This window comes from Triturus cristatus, chromosome 4_2, assembly GCF_964204655.1.
Source record: "Triturus cristatus chromosome 4_2, aTriCri1.1, whole genome shotgun sequence".
Lineage (NCBI taxonomy): Eukaryota > Metazoa > Chordata > Amphibia > Caudata > Salamandridae > Triturus > Triturus cristatus.
The window spans coordinates 224,623,586-224,637,566 of record NC_140586.1 but is presented as its reverse complement, the minus strand read 5'-3'; the positions used below and the strand labels follow the sequence as shown (position 1 = coordinate 224,637,566).

The 13,981-nt window shown below is 48.9% G+C and overlaps 1 protein-coding gene across 9 annotated transcripts in view; it reads right to left on the bottom strand.

Annotated features, from left to right (window-relative positions):
- Positions 1-13,241, bottom strand: part of LOC146833473 (uncharacterized) — a 511,810-nt gene extending 498,569 nt beyond the window's left edge. For 6 of the 9 annotated variants that reach the window (XM_085601298.1, XM_085601305.1, XM_085601295.1 and 3 more), the window contains exon 1: positions 13,105-13,225. The gene's annotated coding sequence lies outside the window, so the exon portion shown is untranslated. Of the gene's footprint in view, positions 1-13,104 lie in introns of all 9 variants that reach the window. The other 3 variants (XM_085601299.1, XM_085601303.1, XM_085601304.1) reach the window with 2 other exon arrangements.
- Positions 13,242-13,981: the final 740 nt, after the last annotated feature.

The following is a 13,981-nucleotide window of genomic DNA, read 5'->3' as shown; positions in this document are numbered from 1 at the left end:
GTATACACCATGTACCCTAGCAAGGACACAGTGGGAAAACAGCCAAGACCGAGAACAATCGACTTCACAATATAAACCGGAACAGACTGACTTCTAAATGAACTCATAACCTCACCCCTTGAACTGTAGTAAGATCTCAAAAACTTACATCGGACGATCTCAACCAGCCAATCCCGACTGACCTAAAATATTTAATTTGTATAATCTTTGCTTCATTTTATTATAAAAATATGTAGTAGAATAGAGAGGGATGCTTAGCTCATCAACGATCGATGCTGCTCAGGAGGTGCGCTGCGTTTCCTCAATCTTGAAGGTCCAGATACTGCCCGATTATCTGATGACTGCGAACTTTCCTAAATCTACGGACAATGATAGATGCTTGCACGTCTTTGGTCCTTTGCCGGTCATTGGGACTGTAGCGTGCTGAGCATAGAACTTTGAGCTTTGGCTTGCTTTCGGACAATGTACGACAAAATTATGCAGAGCCAATGAATTAGAGGACTCCAAATAGCCAGATTAGGTAAATATAACGTTCTGTGATTTATTAGAAATTTGATAAACTTTCTAAAACTTTGACGAGACAAATGCGATTTGAAAATATTATGACATTTTAGATAAACAAATTATTGATTAACGAGAAATTATGAGTTTCATTTAAGAGATAGAGTCTGAAATCTTGAAATGTGTTTTAGCTGGTTCTAAATCACCATCAACCAATCCAACTAATTTGGTCCGATCAACCGAAGTGGGAGGAGTGCCTTGATGTTTTAGGATTGAGAATCTGTAGGAGAAATGGCGTTAATGTACATTTGTAAATGACTTTTCCTTCCCTATAGGTTATAAGGTGTTCCCCTCACATGTTTGGCGCTTGAACCACTCATCCCTCCTGTGTGTGCAGACCGGTATGGAAGTGACGTGTGAGTGTTGGTGTTATGGGCCCCACCAATGACTGCATGTGTGAATGAATTTAGTTCGACTTTGGGTCAGTGACGCAGGGAGGATACCGCTACGGGTTGTTTCCCGTTGCTAGGGTTTTGCGCTGGATCACTACCGAGACTGTCCCCGATGCCCATGGACTCACCTAAGCACAGACTACGAGAGCATCCCAGAAGGAAGGTTCACCAATGTCATTATGGACGACCACTCCAAATCAGTGGTCGAAGTGGGGGAAAAAAAGTAGGGGAACTGTGGGCGGAGAATCATAGGGCGGGAATAACCCAAGGATTGGCTCAGTGGGCGGAGCCAGAGGTGTGGCCAGAATGCGCAAACATCCCAATTTTTAGTATTTGTTTGGCATTTCACTGCCCAATTTAATCAACCAATGGATACACATGATTATTTAAGGTTATGAGTTATTGACATTAAAACACATTCACAAAGTGGGATATGCTTCTAATCACAGAATGTCCCAAATACGATAAAATGTGGAAGCCCAAGCCATTTGTCGCCGAGCCATGGAGTTTGTCATCAGCACTTCTCCCTTTTTCCACAACAGCAGTTCAAACATGAATGGCAAAATATCCTAGTTTGCAAATGTTTTCTATATAATTATGGCTCTGCCATATTTGCCTCCTAATGCAAGATCTGCTGCATGATCTGACCATTTAAACTAATAAATTGTTTATAGCTCAAACGTATCAAAAGTTAATACAAAATGTGACTTGTTTTGCTGCGGAGTGGATGGCTTATTACAAAGGTTGACTGATCACCTTTCTCGCTGTTGCATTTGTATGTTACGCTGGTACTAATAAGGCAAAAACTTTCCAAAGACTGTTGAACAAGTTACTTACCTTCGGTAACGATGTATCTGTAAGAAACATTAGTTAGTTAGATTCCTCACCTTAGAATATCCCCAGGCGTCAGGCTGGATCCGGAAAGATTTTTGTAGCAATACCCCTTGCGCGTCGCTAGGCGTCGTCTGCGGCTTCGTGTCCGTCGTTGGCGTCGTGCGCCGGAATGACGTCGGAGTACTTAGACGCCGCCCTCGCGCGCTGACGTCAGTTCTTGTACATAGCTTTCCGTGCCAGGAACACAGAGCCATGCAAGAGACCGACACTGGTGCCAAAAAGTCTAGGGCCCTGAACAGGATGACCTTAACCCTAGATGTAGGTTCGCAGAGCGGGGAGGATGGGTGGGTCGGTGAGGAATCTAACTAACCAATGTTTCTTACAGATACATCATTACCGAAGGTAAGTAAATTGTTCATCTGAAAGAAACATGTTAGTTAGATTCCTCACCTTAGAATAGATACCCCAGCAATACCAACCCCGGTGGAGGGTCTGCGAACCAAGATCACACCAGAAAGTCCTGGAGAACAGAACGGCCAAAGAAGCCATCTCTCTGGACTTGGCTGTCCAGGCAATAGTGCTTGGCGAACGTGTGCAGTGAGGCTCACGTCGCCGCCTGACAGATGTCCTGCAAGGGAACTCCCCGTCCCAGGGAAGTAGTCGCCGCTGTGGCCCGGGTGGAATGGGCTCTCAGCCCAACAGGAGGGTCCTTTTTCGCCAAGGAGTAACAACCTTTATACACAAGATGACCCACCGTGAGATGGTCCGCTTGTGTACAGCCCTCCCCTTCTTAGCACCTACGTATCTAACACAAAGTTGGTCGTCCACCCGGAACTGTCTGGTGCGGTCCAAATAAAAAGGACAGCGCACGTTTGGGGTCCAGACGGTGGAGCCTCTCTTCCTCTTTCGAAGGATGCCGAAAGAAGGTGGGCAAAGTGACCGATTGCCTGATGTGAAAGGGGGTTACCACTTTTGGAAGAAAAGAAGGACGAGTCCGGAGGACAACCTTGTCCGGATGAACAGAAAGAAAGGGAGGCTTGGATGACAGAGCCTGGAGCTCACACACCCGTCTAGCCGAGGTGATAGCTACCAGGAAAGCAGTCTTAAGAGTCAGAAGACGAAGGGGACAATTGTGATGAGGCTCAAAGGGAGCGCACATCAGAAAGGTCAAGACAAGATTCAAATCCCACTGAGGCATTACGAAGGGGACAGGAGGAAACATGTGAGTAATGCCTTTAAGAAAATGCGAAACAACAGGGGACTTGAAAAGAGAAGACTGATCAGGAAGCCGTAAGAAAGCAGAGATTGCAGAAAGATAACCTTTCAAGGTGCCCAGAGCACAGCCCTGTTGGGCCAAAGAAAGAAGAAAGAGTAGAACCTCAGAAAAAGGGGCAGAAAGGGGATCCACAGCCTTTGCTGTGCACCATGCCACAAATTTGTTCCACCTGCAGGCGTATACCGATTTCGTGGAGGGACGCCTGGCTGTCAGAATCACATCACAGACTTCAGGAGGCAAGTCAAATGGCATCAACTGCCGCCGCTCAATCTCCACGCATGGAGGTGGAGGCTGGACAGCTTCGGGTGGAGGACCGTCCCCTGCTGCTGCGACAGAAGGTCTTCCTGAAGAGGCAGTCGTACCGGAGGATCGATTGACATACTGAGTAGCTCGGGATACCAGTACCTTCGTGCCCAATCCGGAGCCACTAGGATGACTTGGGCCCGGTCGCGCCTGATCTTCTTCAGCACTCTGGGCAGAAGTGGTATAGGCGGAAAGGCGTACAACAGACCGCAACTCCACTCGCGACGAAAAGCGTCTCCGAGCGAATGCCGCCTTGGAAATTCCAACACGCAGAACTGCTGACATTTGCGCGTTCTCTTCAGTGGCGAATAGATCTAACCAAGGCTCTCCCCACTGCAGAAAGAGACCTTGCGCCACGTCCGAGTTCAGACGCCATTCGTGATCCATCATGCACCGGCGGCTGAGTTCGTCTGCTCTGGCGTTCAGAGAGCCCGCCAGATGTTGAACCACCAGGATGATGCCCTGGTGTTTCAGCCATGTCCAGAGGCGCAGAGCCTCCTGACAAAGGGTCCACGACCCCACCCCGCCCTGTTTGTTGCAATACCACATGGCGGTGGTGTTGTCCGTGAACACCTGCCCGACACTTCCCCAGACAGAGGGAAGAAAGGCTTTCAGTGCAAGCCGGATCGCTCTCAGCTCCAACAAGTTGATATGGAGTTGAGACCCCGCCGGAGAGCAGAGGCCTCTGATCTCACCCTCTCCCATATGGCCCCCCCATCCCAGGAGGGACGCGTCCGTCACTACTACGTGCTCCGGTTGGGGTAGGGAGAGGCATCTGCCCCTGACCCAATCGCGGTCCGTGAGCCACCACTGCAACTGGTTGGCAGTGCCCTCCGAGATCAAGACATGGTCGGACAGGTTGCCTCGATGCTGGGCCCACTGAAACTTCAGGTCCCACTGCAGAGCCCACATTCGCCACCTGGCGTAATGCACCAACAGGATGCAGGAGGCCATCAGCCCCAGAAGCCGCAGCACCAACCTAACCGAAACCAAGGATAGAGGCCGAAAGATGGGAATCAGAGCCTGAATATCCCGGACCCGCTGTTCGGGAGGATAAGCTCGGAACTGCGCCGAATCGAGAACCGCTCCGATGAAGAGGAGCTTCTGGGAGGGTCTCAGGTGTGACTTCGGCACGTTGATGGAGAACCCCAGCAAATGCAGGAGGTCGGCCGTAGTCTGGAGGTGGGAGACGACTTGCTGGGGCAAGCCCGCCTTCAACAGCCAGTCGTCGAGATAGGGGAAGACTGGAACCCCCGATCTGCGCAGATGAGCTGCGACCACCGCCATCACTTTCGTGAACACCCGAGGGGCACTGGTGAGGCCGAAGGGGAGCACGGTGAACTGAAAGTGCTCCTGACCCACCGTGAACCGCAGGTAACGCCGGTGGGCCGGCAGGAAGGGGATGTGAAAATTGGCGTCCTGCAAGTCCAACGCTACCATCCAGTCTCCAGGGTCGAGGGCAGCCAGAACCTGAGCTAAAGTTAGCATCTTGAACCGTTCCTTCCGGAGGAAGGCGTTAACGCTCCTGAGGTCCAAGATAGGGCGTAGGCCCCCTTTGCCCTTCTTGGGAACCAGAAAGTAGTGGGAATAGCAACCACGGCCTACTTCTGGACCAGGAACGCGCTCGACGGCCTCTTTGGCCAAAAGGGCCGTTACTTCCTCCCGCAGAAGATTCAAGTGAGGCCCAAACTCAGGAAAGAGAACAGCTACTTTCCGAACAGCTTCTTTCCGAACTGTTCCAGCCTCTTGGATTCCCGATCCGGAGGAGCGGATGGGAAGGAGGATTGGGAAGTGGAGGCCTGGATAACCAGACTCTCGGGGTGGGGTGTTGGGACAGGAAACTGGGGTCGCCCGGAGCAGGGCGGTGGCGCCGGGCCACGTTCCGATCCACAGTAGGAACTGTGGAGGGCTTGGACCAAGTGCCCTGCAGAACGTCTACGAGGGCCTCATTGAACTGCAGCAGAGGCTCTGTGGAGCTTGCTGATGGTTGAAGCACCTCTGTGAGGATGTTAGTCCTCACGGCCACAGCAGGCAGCTCGAGCCCCAGGGCTTCGGCTGCCTTGCGCAGCACCACTGAGAAAGCTGCACCTTCCTCCGAGGCCACAGTCGGAGGAGAGATGAAACCAGCGTCCGGGGAGGTGTCCAGACCACTGGCATCCTCCAGTTCGCCTGCCCAGTCCTGTGAAAGTTGGCCCTGTCTGGCCATAGGGTCCTCAGACCCCTCCCAGTCACCCCCGTCATCCGATTCCTGATAAACAGGAGGAATGATCGGAGCCGGGCGGTAGATGAAACACTCATTCATCGGCGTCGGGTGCGGCGTCGAGCGGCGCCGCGCTGTCGCCGGGCCCGGACAGGGGCTAAACCGGGGAACGGCGTCATCCGGAGACGGCGCCTGGCTTTAAACCCAGGCATCCTACCGGCACCAGAGTCAAGTCGACAGAAGACCAAAAAGAGTCAAAAAAGTTTAGTCAAAAATTGACTAAGGGGTAAGCTCTTCCCGGCTCGAAACTGTCTGGCGCGGAAAAAAGAAGAACTGACGTCAGCGCGCGAGGGCGGCGTCTAAGTACTCCAACGACGTCATTCGACGCGCAAGGGGTATTGCTACAAAAATCTTTCCGGATCCAGCCTGACGCCTGGGGATATTCTAAGGTGAGGAATCTAACTAACGTGTTTCTTTTAAATAGCATGTGTACACATGTCCAAATAATAAAATATCAGAAAATATACTGCATCACGCTGCAGCCTTTTTTTTTATAATGTATAATTTAGTCAACACTGCAGCATAATTTTGTCATCCTTTGCTGCATATTTTAACTCCAGTGGCCCCACAGCAAGCAGCACATGTTAAAAGTGCTTGTGAATGAAGCAGAGAGACTGTGAAGTTTGCGAACTTAGTTTGGTGTGCTTGCAAATTCTGCATTGCCAATCCCTGGAGAGTTGCAGCTACTACTTCTGAAACAAGGCCAATGGAGCTAACTATGGGTGAGGCAGACTGGCCTCAAGGGCAAGGCCGGCCTTAGCACTGGTGGTGCCCTGTGCATTAATGTGTGGTATTGCCCCCTAATGACCACCTCTGCGATGGATTCCCTCACTACCACCCTTTAACAGTGCCCCTAAAGTCTCCATAACCACACTCCCTCTCAGATGCATTTAATTTGATTTACAGCGCCACTCATACCAGTGTAGGGTGTCGGAGCACTTTACATCACACACATTACTCAGAGACAATCAATATGTATGTAAATCACTGGCTAGAAAATTTTACATAAGACTAAGGACTACAAGGTGTAGGAGTCACATGACAACCATACTACTAGGCCGTATAGTTTAATAGTGATTGCTCTGGAGAACCATAAACTCAGAATTTAAAATGTAGTACCATGGTTGGGGGTTCTCTTTAATAATCAGAATTGATTTCTGTCCAAAAGAACACGTTTTGCAACATTAGGATAATCAAAAGGGGGGGGGGAATAACGTTCTAATTTATACCTTGCAGTTTGTATGCAGCTCTTAGATGAAAGTTAATAGCTCACTGTTGTATGTTAGGATTTTAACTTATAAACTGCAAGTAACAAAAGGATCTCTCTGTGAAAAGCAGTAGCCCGCTGACCTATTTACATTATGTGCACTTTGTGATCTGTGTAGGATGGTGGAATCTGACTGCATGGTTGCCCCGGTTTTATTCCTGGTGTTTTGCCAATTTTCGACTTAGTCTGGCTGGGATCCTGCTATTCAGGACCCCAGCCTATCTGCTTTCTCCCTGAAATTGATTACAAGTACTATAGGTACACTCCAGATTGGATTCTGGGGTACCCCTATAAGTCCTCAGTATATGGTATACTATGTACCCAGGGCCTAGGTACCCCAGATGCCTACCAGGGGCTGCAGCATGTATTGTGCCACCCCTGGGAAGCCTTCCAAAATGACACCACAGGTCTGCTACAGCAGCCTGGGAAAGGTGGTGCATGCACCGCTTACTGAGATATAGGTTCACTATATCTCTCCATATCACTGCACATATAAAACCTATCAGTCACCCCTATGGCAGGCCTTACCAATCCTGAAGGCAGGGTGCTGGGTTTTATTTGAGAGGGTGCCCATGCATGAGCAGAGCCCCTCTGCAGCCTTTGGAACCTTTATTCCGGGGTTATTAGTGATGCAGCCAAATCATACACTCTGAAGTGCATTATAACCAAACAGTAAATGATAACTTTGGGATGGCTGCACGGAAACATGTTGTGTTTGGTGTCAACCACTTTGGAATCATACCCCCACACCAGTAACTGGTGTGGGAGTATGATCCCACCCGTCTAGAGGGAGAGACATGACAGCACTGGTATACCTCGTACCAGCTAACAGAGCACTGGCATCACAAAATGGATGCTGCCAGCCACAGACCCGAGTCTGCCCTCCTGCTGCTGGACGAAACTCCGGCATAGGAGGCCTGGACAATAGGTTTCCTGTCACAGGGAGGTGTCACCACCTCCCAGACAGGCTTTGGTGTATTGGGGCTGGGTGGGTGCACTCCAAGAGTGCTTTGAAGTTCAGCACTGTGAGCACATTTGGTGTCCCTGTGCACAGTCCAGCTCAAACCGGTTGCAGGGGCTACCAGCCCCTGCTCTGGTGTGAAACTGGACAAAGGAAATGGGTGTAGCCACCCCTCTTTCCTGACCCTCCCATAGGTGGGTTCCTAGAGTTTGTCCCACCCCTTCCTTGGGTATAAGAAAGGAACCCCTGGCTACAGGACTTTAGATTACACCTGGGCAAAACTCCGATACTGAATCCTGGAACTTCAACGATCTACATTGAACTAGATGAGTGAAGAATTTCCCTTGGAGTAAAGGAGTTACTCCCCTGCAAGGCAGTCACCAAAGATGCATCTGACCTGTTTACATCTCCGAAGCTCCCGCCAGACTCCGAATAATTTTGCAATGCAGGAGGTGGGTTTCTGTGGTCTTAGAGGTTGATCAGTGCCCACAGCAAGTCTTTGGCCTGTATTCCTCGTGGCGACCGTGTAACCCGAACCCCTGGACACCGCGTCACTTTGCAGAAGCATCAGCTTTCCAACGACTCCTGCAGCTGAGCTTTGGGTTACTTCTAGCTCTGACCCCGAGCAGCATTTACACAGAAGATTTCCCGACTACACTCCATGAGTGTTCGGTGAGCTGGCCCTTTATGTTTTCTCTCGAGGTCCCTTCGTGATCCCTAGTCCGTCGACTGGTGGGTCCCTGTGAAGGCAACTTTACTTCTAAATGAGCTTATCTGATTGCTCCAGATGTGCCCTGACTCTCCATTGCATGGGGAATCCCCAGGACCTTGCTGGTCCGCACCGAAGCATCTTTTCTCTTTCTGCATGGGTTGCTGTTGCCAAGGCTTGTTGTGTTCAATCCGAGCACCGACACAGCAGCACTCGACATCCTTTGTGAGACAGTTCGAATCCAGCTCCTAGTTGTCGTTGACACCTCCTGGTCCTCGTGGCTGCAGAGTCAATCTTCACCTCTTCGCACCAGAATCACCCGAAATCGGTGGGCATTCGTCTATCATGCCCCTGGTCACTGGCAAGTGACCCAGACTCTGTCCCCTCTGCTTTCCGGTTCTTCTGATCTTCGATCTAGGCTTGGATCACACTGGACACTTTTCTCTTTCCCGGCAGCAGCACTTTGCAGCAGATCGCCATTGAAATCAACGACGATTCCCGACACCATTTGACACCTATGCACCCGGCTTCCCTGGGTGAGGTAACTCGAGTACTCCGGTGCGCCCGTGGGTGCTGGCCCTAGAACCCCCTAAGTCTAAAGGGGTTTTCTCAAAATACTCTCCTAAGTGTCCTTAACTTCTAAAATTACAACCACAACTTTCCCATAGAATAGAACAGGGCTTGCGCCTGGGTTCTCACACTGCACGTGTCCCTCGTGGGTCTCCTGTGTCACAACCTTGGGTGGTTCCTTGGGGTCCCAACAATTCTACGTGCTCTAGGCACTGTGTCTAGTCAAGTCGTAGTTCTTATACCACTTTCCTAATATATGGTTTGTTCTGCCCCTAGGGCCCATTGTATATTGTGCTATTACTGTCATTTTAGAACTTTATTATTGTGTATCTTGGACTCTAATCTCATAAAGAGATTAGTAGTGAATGTTTGGAAATAAATACATATATTTTATATATACCTTGTGTGGATCTCCTTTCATTTAGTAATTCAAGGGGTTATAATCTTGTAAACCAAGCTGCTTTACACTCCTTCAAGACTTAGCCTGAAGGCTGCTCTCCATAGCTACCACTAGGATAGCTTTCAATAAAGGTCGTCTTTAAACCGATCATCAATAAGGGTTGTTTGTACTGGTACAAGGTGCCTACTATAACTAGTGGACAGCATAAACCAGGCCAACTTCTCACAATCTGCATGGTACATGTTCTTTGCAGCAGGCACATTAACCCTCTGAGCTACCTTTCCATGAATCAAAACTTCCACTAGACAAAATGATCTCTCTCTAGGAAGAACATTAAACACCAGAGTCATCATGATATTTTTATTGTTGCCGAAAATTGCTGGAGGCCAGGAAGGAGGCAGCAAGCGCTTTTAAAACCTTAATATACTTGCAAACATAATGCCTCCACCGAAAGTCAGCACCCGGTGCGGCCACACCGGTTGCACTGCCCTAGAGCTGGCCCTTCTAAAGGGTCCTGTGACCACAGTGACAGAGTCACTGTTGTTCAAGGCTGTGCTGCTTCATAGGCCTGCCCGCAAGACTGGAGGAGAACTTTAGTATGGATTGTGGTGGACAAGCCTTGAAGGTTAAACTACACTTGTCATGCTTGAGTCCACCTGCTGGTGCTACGACACCAGGGCTTCTATGGTCTTGCACAGCCTTCTAAGGTCTAGCATAGGAATGTGCTCCCTCAGGGAAGTGGTCTGGTGGACTGGTTATTAAGGCTGAACCTGGTTCTCCAGTTCCAAATTCAGTAGCTCTGGCCATAGTGCCACATCCTCTCCCCCACTGAACACCATACTTCCCCACTGAGAAACACTGCCTTCAACTACAAACCAATTGTTGCTGGCACATAGATGCGGCTCAATTGAAATTACGCACTAGACAAGAGCAATATGCGGCCTACAAAAAAAAGTAACAACATCCTGGAATAGGCAAACACTCATAGGGAATGCTAAATTTAGCAAGCCATGTGAAATGTAAGCACGAACAACATGGTTACCTTAACGTGTATACACTCACTATTCAGAAATCAGTGAGTGCTTTTGCCTGAAAAGTTAAGGACATGACTACAGGGCCCTGAATGGACCCATTTCAATGTCCGTTGCTTATATCCTTCCAAACGTAAGCAGTATGGTAAAAAGACCACATTCCTGGACGCAGAGCCGCAGTACACATTTTGTTTTCCAATACACACATCCAGTACCTCCAGGATTGGTGCACTAGTTGCAAGCCCAGGGAAAACAAAGACAAGAAAACAACAACAGTGCTTCACTGACAAACTCTGTAAAAGTGGCGCTAATGTGTTTGGGTGTGAATAAAATCAATCTGGTCAGTTTGCTACCACTCTGTCTTACTTTATTTAGTTATTTTTTATATTTTTAACCTTTTATTCCAGATACTGCACTTTGGAATTAAAATACGACATTTCCAGCAAAAATATTTTTCTTTTTTGGATCCATTTCACAGGGGAGCAAATAGAGGAAAGAGAGTGAAAACCCCGTCTTGAAGACTCGGTTTTCAGTAAGAAAAGAACTGCTAGACAGAAAGAGAAGGACGAAGGAAAGAGTGGGGAGGGGGGGGGGGCAGCTGAAGCGGCAGAGCAGAAGTGGACACTGTATGTTTCTTCTATGGGCAAGAAGGAAAAGACAGAGTCCTGTTACTTCTGTGCCTTCCCGCCCGTCAAGAACGCCAGGAACCCCGAGCTTTATTTATAGGCGGTGACGAATTCTTGCGTCCTGGGACGCATTTTCAAAATTAAAAAGTAGGGGAACGGACTCCTTGGATTTGAAGAAGTAGGGGTACGCCGTGCCCTGCCGTTCCCGCCCACTTCGACCACTGCTCTAAATACCCTGTGGTAGAGGTAACCAAATTTACACCGCTTAAGGCACTTTGCCCTGTGCTAGAGAAAGCATTTGCGCTATTCGGACTGCCGGAGATCAGAACAGACAATGGCCCCCCATTCCATGGCCAGGAATTTGAAACCTACATCAAAAGCCTCTGTGTGAAGTATCAGAAAATCAAACTGGCATTGCCCCAAGCCAATGGGGAGGTTGAGCGATTCATGAGGAGCCTCAACAAGACATTGAGGATAGGGGTCGAGCAAGGAGAGGACATTGAAGCAGATCTACAAAGGTTCCTCATGGCGTATCAGCAAACTCCTCATAGCACGAAGGGATACGCCCATGTGGACCTTCTGTTGAGGCGACCAGCCAGGGACAACATACCTGCCAGCCAATGCTGGTGACTAGCCTCCCTAAATGAAGAGGCCATGCAGGAGAACCGCAGAGAAACCAACACAAAAGTCAGCCAACATTGAGGTTCCCAGGCACCTACCCTCCCAAGGGAGGGACATGGTGTTTGTCAAAGATGGTCAACCTGGCCACAATATCAGGACCCTTTTTGAGAGGGAACCATGGCAAGTCACCCAAATACCAAGAATCATGTTCACCATATCACTCCAGGGTGGGACTGTGACCTGGAACGTCTCCTGCTTCTAAAATGTGCATTGCATACTGCACTTGGACATGCCTGACTCACACAAAGCCCTTTCTAATAAGGAATGGAGCCAAAGAGATGGGGCACTGCCCAATCAGGTAACCCAAACCCCACGCTGGGAAGAGCTGACTAATCAGCAGCTGAATCACCTCCTTTGTCCTGCCAGTAGGGAGCCACAACAGAAAGAGCACGCAGGGAGCTCAGAAAGCACCCCAAGAGCGCAAAGCAGGTCTATTCCACCATAACAACTAAGGCTGAGACCCGAACCCAGCCACATCCTCCAGGACTATGCGTGGAGTACCAGAATACTCAGTGGAGGGGCTCTGAGTGAGGGTTCCTGCGGAGGACTAAGGTGGGGAGAGATGTAGAGTGACACCTGGCCCCTCACATGACAGATGTCACCACGCACACCCCGGAGGCCGGGTTCGGCCAAAGGGTATAAATAAACGGGCGATGGAGTTTGCAGCATCTTCCCCAGCACGGGAGTATGCAAAGGAACATATCCACACACGCAGCTCTGTGAGAGATCTCTTTATTCTTCAACATACAATCACAAACTGCACGCATTGCGTCATACCTTTTATAACCACACCTTAATACCTCCCAGAAGCTTAATTTGTTTAGAGTCTGCCCAGAACCGCAAGGGTCCTAGCAAGCAAAATATCAAGACACTACAGACTGCTCATGGCCACGCCCAAAATAGCTAATACTGTGTATAGTGGGGAGGGGCGGGGGGTTGAATAAAAGGGTGGGTTTTATCGCTCAATATGTCAAAGGTCGGCAGATTTAATCTCCAAATAAAGTAACTGAGGGAAAAGAATAATGGACTATTCTTCCAAACAATCAAAAACATTCTAGAGGGAGTAATAGCTCATCCCTCGCTAGATTAAAAGAGAGGGGTCCTTTTCCTGCTACTAACAAAGCATTCATTCCCCAACATACGAAGTAGAAGAGTCTGCAGGATTAACCTGCCGGAAAATTAAATTCACAATCTGAACTATTCCCTCTAAATGAGACCTGCGTACTTTCTCACCTGGGTCTCTCAACACAGACTGCCAAGAAAAAACTGTTCGCTCCCCTACTCCACAGCCGTTGGTTCCTACCAGTATTTTTATTCACCAGCACCACGCGCAGTATAAACCTTCCTCACGGGCTGTCAGTGCCAACGACTAAACTACCACTCGCTCTGAAAAGAAACTCTAAACAAACCCCTCCTACAGAAGGAAGGTACCAAGCTGAGGCCTGGGAGAACACAGAACTGCCTAGAAGGAACTCCCACCGACACCAGCATCCTCATTTAGGGAACCGCCGATTCGCCAGAGGTCGCAGCTACGACCCCTGGCTTCCAAATGCGCTTGTTCCCTTTGAGATCCCCTAGTATTTTCCCGGCCTCAACCCATATCTTAGAGATCACACGCCAGCCCCACACTCGCTATCAAATAATTGTGCTTAATTTCGGCATTTCAAATACATCTGCTTATAATTGCGTTGAAATATGGCTTACTACCCCTGACAAGGTGTTAAAGCGCTTTGTTATAAGTAGTACGCTACTCAAGAACCCAAGGTTAGTACTTAATCCTGTAATTATTGGTTATTGGGATTGACTTGTGAGCTAAAGAAAACCAATCTATACATTTTCTCCAGTTTTACGTGACTGATTTAATTAATAGGCATTAGATGTGATCATTAGTGTGTGCTAGTCAATTAATGCAGATGCTTGGTAGGATAAATAAACTAAATGGAATTTAGGTTGAAGGGGCATTCTAAGAAGCAGAAGTTGTGGTCTTTGAAATAAAGCATGGACAATTTGAAGGTATACAATAGTAGTGAATAATGCGGACAGTCGTTCAAATTAAAGTAGGCTATACTCAGAAAGGGAGGCAAGCAGAAGAGGAAAGGCAGGGGGGAGG